The following is a 9,095-nucleotide window of genomic DNA, read 5'->3' on the forward strand; positions in this document are numbered from 1 at the left end:
TCAGGGTGTCACTTAGGATTGAACCCTTTCTATTCGAAGTGAATACATGAAGATAATATACACAACAGTTTTCATTCTCAAAATTCTAACTTGACACTATATTTTACTAGCTTGTGTCCCATCCTTCAATAAGCATATCAAAACCAAGTCCCAACTTCTTGAAGCAACTAAACTTCATGCTTATATAGGTAGTTCTTTTGTTCTTGCACCTGCATATGCAATTTTTCAAAGAACTATTAAGAAATTAAATTTCAACCTCCTTAACTTGCAGTACTGAATACATACCTTGGGATGATGATAACAATGTGTTCCAACCTTCAAATATCAAGCTTTCTACATTGAATTCAACATCTAATATTGTATTAGATGGGAATTGGGTATCTTAATATCAAAGATTTTAGGTGGACTTTAAACCCATCCCTACAGCCGCCTTGTGTACAAGATCTCTAGCTAAACCTTTGGTTAAATGATCGGCTAAGTACATCTGAGTTCTCACAAACTCCACAGATATCACACCAGTCATGATGAGTTCACGAATCATGCTATGTCTAACACCTAAATGTCTAGACTTCCCATTATACACCTGACTATAAGCCTTAGCCAAGGTTGCAGCACTATCACACCTGATAGAAATGGTAGATATCGGTTTTGGCCAGAGTGGAATTTCATAAATCAAATTCCTTAGCCACTCAGCTTCTTTACCAGCAGCAGACAATGCAACAAACTCACATTCCACGGTTGAGTTAGTAATACAAGTCTGTTTCTTGGATGCCCAAGAAATAGCACCTCCTCCAAGAAGAAACACCCAACCACTAGTAGAGGAGTGATCCTCTAAGTTGTTAATCCAGTTGGCATCAGAATAACCTTCCAAAACAGAAGGATATCCACTATAAGTTAAACCATAATTCATGGTCCCTTTTAAGTACTTGAATATTCTACTCACGACTTGCCAATGATGTGAACTAGGATTACTAGTATATCTACTAAGCCTTCCCACAACATATGCTATATCAGGCCTAGTACTAATCATGGCATACATTAGACAACCAATAGCCCTTGAGTATTCTAGTTGAGACACATGAGATCCTTTATTAGGTAGAAGCTTAAGACTAGGATCTATAGGAGTGCTAATAGGAGAACAATTCTCAAAGTTAAACTTTTTCAATATCTTCTCAATATAATGAGATTGAGGAATTGAAATCCCATTGTTTCCTTTTCTAATTCTTATACCAAGAATTACTTCAGCCTCCCCCATGTCTTTCATATCAAAACTAGATGATAGGAATTTCTTGGTTTTATCAACTTCTTCTAAATCAACACCAAAAATCAACATATCATCTACATATAATCAAATCATGACTCCTTTTCCAGAAGTATCAAATTTGATATATACACACTTGTCAGCTTGGTTTAATGCAAAACCATTAGACAAGACAACATCATCAAACTTTTGATACCATTGTTTTGGTGCTTGTTTCAAACCATATAATGATTTCTTCAACTTGCACACTTTGTGTTCATTTCCAGGCATCACAAACCCTTCAGGTTGTTTCATGTATATGTCCTCATCCAAGTCACCATTCAAGAATGCAGTTTTCACATCCATTTGGTGAATCACAAGATTATGTATAGCTGCAAGAGTTAATAATAATAATCTAATAGTAGAAATTCTGGCAACAGGAGCATAAGTATCAAAGAAATCAATGCCTTCCTTTTGTCTAAAGCCTTGGATAACCAATCTGGCTTTATACTCTTCAATATTAAAACAATATTGATGTTGAGAAATAGTCTCATTCCTTGTTCCTTCAACTAAATATAGTTGAAAATCAGATCCAAAAGACTTAGCTTTTCTAGCTCTGGTGCTTTTCCTAGGTTCGGGTACAGAACTTGCACCACCAGAAACATCTTCAGCTTGAGTAGCACTCTTGCTGGAAGATTGATGAATCATGTCCCTTGGTCTAGGTATAGATGTGAATTTTTCTTCATCAAAAATAGCATCTCTTGACTCTATCACTGTGTTTATAGACACAGAGTCATTAGATTCTAAAACATAGAATCTATATGCTTTGGACTGCTCAACATATCCAATAAAGATACAATCTATACCTCTCTCACCCAACATTTTCCTTTTGGGTTCAGTGAGCCTTACAACTGCTCTATAACCCCAAACTTTGAGATAACTCAAATTTGGTACCTTTTTACACCAAAGTTCATAAGGAGTATTCTTACTCCTTTTATTTGGAGTTCTATTCAAGATGTAACATGCAGTTAACATTGCCTCAACCCAAAATCCTTCACTTAAACCAGAATACGACAACATGGAATTAACCATTTCTTTCAAAGTCCTATTCTTCCTTTCAGCTACACCATTTTGTTGTGGTGTATATGGAGCTGTGGTTTGATGTATTATTCCAGTTGATTCAAAATAAAGTGGATCATAATACTCACCACCTCTATCAGTACGCAATACTTTTATTAATTCATTTTTATGAAGCTCAACTTGTTGTTTATAAATTTTAAATTTATCAAGTGCTTCATCCTTAGAATGTAGCAAATAGATAAAACAATATCTAGATGCATCATCAATAAAAGTAACAACATACTTCTTGTATCCAAGGGAAGGTGTTGCATGGAAATCACATAAATCACTATGTATAAGATTCAACACCTTGCTTTCCCTAACAACGTCTTTGAAAGGTTGTCTAGTGATTTTAGTTAGCATGCATGTTTTACATTTTTCATTATTTTGCATATCAAAAGCAGGAATTAAACTCATTTTAGACATGTCTTTTAATCTCTTGTAATGAATGTGTCATAGTCTAGCATGCCATAATTCAGATTTATGAAAATTATTGCTAGTACTACTAGAAACCATGCAAACAGAATTGTCACTAGAAGGATAATTAATATTAAGCCTAATCATTCCATTACATATATAGCCAAATCCCATAAAAGAACCATGTCTTGACAACATATACTTTTCACTTTCTAACACTTGTCTGTAACCACAATTATTTAATACAATTTCAGACAGGAGATTCTTGCGAATCCCTGGAACATATAAAACATTGTTCAAACACAAACATTTCCCAGAAGTAAAAGTAAGTAAAACATATCCTATGCCCTTGATTGGTTCAGTTGCAACATTTCTCATTTTCACAACAGATCCATCATCAATTGGTTGAAAGTCCTTAAACCAATATCGATCTTTGCAAACATGAATTGTTGCTCCCGAATCAACCCACCATGCAACATTATCATCCTGCACATAAAATGCTTCAGAAATCACAGAAATATAATTCTGAATATACTTCAAATTATGTATGAAAACAGAATTCTGACCTTGTTGCTTTTTCTGGATCCTTGGATCCACTTGGTCCTACACCATCCTTGTTCACTTTACGCAAACGACAATCTTTCTTGAAGTGACCCGGTTTGTTACAATTCCAACACACCACTTTAGCCTTCTTGTTGGAAGACTTGTCATCCTTTCCTTTAAACTTCCTTTTTCCATTAGACTTCTTTTGATTCTTTGATCCTTCTCCATCCACCATGTTCACAGAAGAGGAACCAACTTGGTTCTTGCCTTTGGGATTGTTATCAAGTTCTTGAGTCCTTAAGGACTCTTCAATCCGTAAATGGCTTCCAAGTTGAGTCAAAGTCAATTCCTCTTTGTTATGTTTCAGATTGTGTTTAAAATTCTTCCAGGAAGGGGGCAGTTTGTCAGTGATCATAGCCACAACAATGGTTTCATCCATTTTCAGATTGTGTTGAGTAAACTGTCCCAGGATCCTTAACATTTCATGGTATTGTTCCATAATAGGCCTGGAGTCAATCATCTTGTAACCCATAAAGTTACCGACAAGAAACTTCTTGCTAGAAGCATCTTCAGCCATATACTTGGATTCAAGAGAATCTCATAGTTCTTTTGCAGATTCGAAATTTTGATAGATATCAAAAAGAGAGTCAGACATACCATTGAGAATATGACCACGACATATGTAATCATCATTTTCCCACTTTGATCTTCTTCTTGTTGCCTCCAAAGGTTCATCTTCAACAGATTCTGGTAAGACTGACATGGGTGTACAGTGTACTCAGAACATACACCACTTTCAGAGTGGTAAGGAGAAACTTCATCTTCTTCTGCCATCTACGAAAATCTTGTCCTTCAAACTTATTCACTTTTTCAAAATTACTAGTCATTTCCTTCACAAAATCACCACTTGTCATGATCACAGAAATGCTTTAATCTTTGTTAGAAATTTGGGGTATAGATATACTTGGATTAGTGAGAGTTGTGAAACACTTTCAGATTAAAGCATTTCGAGGATACACTCAAAATCTCTAATCAGATGAAACTCACTATTTTTCTAGAATATAGAATGAAGAAGATGTTATGAATCTGTACCCAAAAGAGAATCTGAAATTGATCATATAACAGAAAACTAACTTTTTGTCTTAAACCTGCCATATGGTAGTTATATATAAAATAACTTCCTATCCAAAAACGGCCATATTACCTGTCATAAACTACCATAAAACCGGATCTATAAATGGATCACAAAACCGGGTGTTTTTTTTATCAAAATACGGATTTCTAAGACATTTTTTATATAGTAACATAACTAATATAAAAAAAATTCGCGACCCCAGCCAGGGGCTCTGCCCCTTGGACCCCGCCAGGGGCTGCCGCCCCTTGGACCCCGCTCCCAGGGGCATTGCCCCCGGACCCCCGTCAGTTCAGGGGCTTCGCCCCTAAATAGCAGCATACTTTCAACAATGACAAAATCAAACAAATGTGCACTCCGCACCATACTAATTTGTTCGATAACTGTTGAAGTGACAATGATCAACAAATTAACCCCATTACACTTAAATAATATTAATGATATAAAATCACCAACATATTTTTGATAATAACATGTTTGAATTATTAAAACATGTCACAATATGATGCAAAGGGAAAAGTTTGATGAGAAAATGATATGATACGAAAAGGTATGACACAATTAATATACAACACATCCTGTTCTTACCAACACCTTCCCTATCATACCACATTCATAAGTGAGTTAGGTTGGTTCCGTTCCAACTATGAGACTTTGTACAATGACTACACCCTACTTCATTTCGATGTCGAAACCATTGACAACAACTACTTAGAGTTACATCATGAGTTTTATGACTACAAAATAGTCCATAATGCCCACAACAAAGCCCATTATGATACAAGAACATGCATTGCATGATCTCCTCCATCAAGAAATTAGCATACATCCTCCACCACAAATTGGTCCACAATAAGCATACTTTATTTAGTTTTAGGTTGTAGTTATTTTTATTTAGTTTAAGATTCACATGTTAGGGTAAAAAATTCAAATTTTCAAAAAAAAAATACTACTTATTTTCATTTTTCCTATTGCATATAACTTTTAGGTGCATTTACATGCTCATTCACATAAATACAACTCGTATAGGCTAGAAAAAAAATGAGAAATTCTTAAAAAATCATATTAATTCATTGTTGCAAAATTTAGGTACCAAAACTCAACTTAAACTAATTAAGCGTGGAAATTAAAGTATATGATAGTGTACAACTTATGTCAAAACAAGAGTTAAGTTTTAACCACCACATAGGATGTGACCTTCCAAATATACAAGCAATCTTCAACTACCAACCTTCTCAATATTCTACTCTAAAAACATGTCAAAATAGCAACGTTAGGATCTCGAAGCTTAGTAAATAAATTTGGAGTCAAACTTCTAAAGGAACCAGATAATGACAATAATTCAATCCAAAAGTCAAACCCATAAAAATAATTTCAAAACCTTGAGAAACATGTATTATATTTTTGGGGAATAAGAAGTGTATTATTGTAAGCATTTTAAAACTAAAATAAGAATTTGTCACAAAGAAATGCAATGCAAATGCTTCTAAGTTTCCAAAACCAAGTATCTACTCTTAAGAAGGGCCCTTTTCATAGCAAGGGTGAAAATGGTAATAATGACATAAACAACGTAGTATCATCAAACTTAAAATCCATTTAGAGGCCGGGAAACAAATCCCAACATTTTGGAAACATGTAACGACATAAATTTTCAAAACAATTTTTCATTTTTCAAACAACATAATTATCATTTAAACATTCTCAATCTCATGTTCAACAATTGTCATCAAATAAAACATATCCCAAAATCACAAATAAAATCCTCGGTCTATGTGTACGTATCATGTCGGTGCCTTCCCGTTATCGTCACTAGTACCTGAAACACATAACACTGTAAGCATAAATGCTTAGTGAGTTCCCCAAAATACCACATACAATACATATTAGCCACTCGAGGCTATAACTCTGTATGACCCTCTTGGTCAAAGTGTCTCAGTGGGACCCTCCGGTCCTATAACTCTGTGGACCCTATGACCCTAACTCTGTGAACCTTTCGGTCCTAACTCTGTAAACTCTGAATCACACATAGCACGGAATCACATAGATATCACATCATATATTAGCATACAACATACTCTGTCACATACTCTAATTACCGCTCTAGGTAAAGTATAGTGAGAAGACTCACCTCGGGTAACTCGGTAAATCTCAAACTCGGTAATATTGGTCTAGCCTCCGCCTAATCACATGGAACAATCACTCTAATCAATACAACTCTCAAGGCTAGACTAAACCCTCTCTAAGTTCTCTCAGAAGCGTAAAAGACCATTTTACCCTCCAATGGCTTAAAAGTCCAAACATTGAGTAAACCCTAAAAGTCAACAAAAGTCAACGGTCAACTTTGACCAGACTCTTCGAGTGCACATAGGTGAATCGGCGAGTCCAAGCGTGTCCTCTGGGTCTATCTAAACCTCACTCGACTCGTCAAGCGAACCTTCCACTTGACGGGTTATCACTCGTCATGAATCGCGGGGCAACCCGACTCGACTCGTCGAGTCCCCCTATGGACTCGGCGAGTTCCTTCCATGACAACACTCAAATGACCTTATGAGTTCAGATCTGCTTCTCCAACTAGTAGATCAAACCTTCTAGCACACAAAAGTCACGTAAAGGTTCGAACTTTAGGCCCATGCATCACACTATCATCTCTATATGCCAAAATAACCCTTTATATGATAACCTAGGCCCCAAAACTCATAAAGGATTGCATAAAGCTGAGGAATAGGGACTCTCTGGACCTCTCAAGGTCCAGATCTGATAATATTGTCACAAGGGGACATCACACACACTAGATTTCTTACCAAAAGTGAAGAGAAGAAACCTTAGATTCATGAAATCTATTACTCAAATGAAGATAGACATGAATCCTTACCTCCCACAGCAGCTCTGAACAAAATGATGGAAGATTTGAGTCCCACATGTCATCCTAGCTCGAAATCCTTCCTTCCCTTTGCTAAAACACACCAAAGAATGATGAATTAGCCTTCCTCTTGCTCTACAAGCTTTCTCTCTGCTCTCTAGGGTTTCTCAGGGGTGTAGTGGTCGCAAATGAAGGCCATAAGGACCTTTAAATAGGGCACAGGCCCAAAGATTTAGGGTTTCTATCGCCAGCACAGACTCGTCGAGTCCATTCATTAATCCAGTCAGCGAATCGCGATCCTACTCGACGAGTCTAGGCGTCAACTCTTCGAGTCCCTCTTATTAACTCAAAATAAATGATTAAAACAAAATACTTGGGAATCCGGATGTTACAAAACATGTGACCATCAAACATGAAACCATGCATGCATGGAATGGTTTTGTAAAGTCCACCCCTTAAACATATTAATTAGCTTATACGGTAACTCATACCAAGATGCGGTAACAAATACCAAAAACATGATTAAATCTCAAAAAAGTCCTGGAAACATGCAACTCAACCCACCGCAAGTGATATGCACATTTAAGATAGTTAAACAAGTATAAATCCAAACATATGTTTCCCCTAATGTAATAGTCTTCCAAAATAGGTTTCCTAAATACACCTAGATACATGTAGTAATCACATAACATTTAAGAGTTTTAAGATATGGAAAAATACTCCATAAACCTACAAAAGTTGTGATAAGTACATGTACTCTTGGTATTTACTCACCTTTATCCCCACAAGTACTTTCCTTCACTTCTAGTATTAAGCGAACACATAATAGTCACATATTGTTGGCAATTATACCCTTAAACAATGATTAATTTCATAAAATCAATTTTAAACCCTACTTCCATAATTATCTTAGTCTAATCATAAATATCATATAAGTAGTAATGAACTATGAAAGAAGATTGAGTTTGATTGGGAAAAAAAATTATACAACTAGGGGGTACTCATGAACTTGTTATTGTTTATTCAAAGTGGTCATTCACTTCTTGCAACTTAAACAAAGTTTAGTGGCTTAGTTAGCACAAATTCAATAGTATAATTATAATGATACATATATAAGATTCAAAATATTTTTCTTTTTAAATATATAATTTGAAAACAATAGAAAAATGGGAAAATAGCGGGTATAGACATTATTTGGGGTTGAATTCCTAAATATAGACACAAAAAATTGAATTTCTGGGTATAGACATGGATTCCGCGGAGCTACCTCCGCGGAATCCACTATAGCTCTGCTGAATGGCAAAATCGTAAATAAATGAGGGAATTTAAAAAAAAAAAAAAAAAAAAAAAAACTCAAGATCCATTTCGCGGAGCTACCTCCGAGGAATGAACTCATTCCGCGGAGGTAGCTCTGAGGAATGGATCTTTAGATTTTTTTTTTTTCAAATCGATTCTTCGGGGTTTAAATTCATTCCCCAACTAATTATTTTCAAGAAAAGATTATAATAGTATGACTTTTTCTTGACAATGTTTAGAATGAATGTGAGATGAAAAAAAAATTGGTCTTTTAATTAGAGATCTTTACATAAAAAAAATCATTGGAGGTGATTTTTTTTTTTCTGAAGATCCATTCCTCGGAGCTACCTCCACGGAATCTACTGTAGCTCCACAGAAAGGATCTTGAGGTTTTTTTTAAAAATTTCCTCATTTATTTACCATTTTGTCATTCCGCAGAGTTACAGTGGATTCCATTAAGCTCCGCGGAGTCCATGTCTATACCGGAA

This window comes from Lactuca serriola, chromosome 9 (assembly GCF_051521515.1).
Source record: "Lactuca serriola cultivar US96UC23 chromosome 9, Lser_US96UC23_V15, whole genome shotgun sequence".
Classification (NCBI taxonomy): Eukaryota; Viridiplantae; Streptophyta; class Magnoliopsida; order Asterales; family Asteraceae; genus Lactuca; species Lactuca serriola.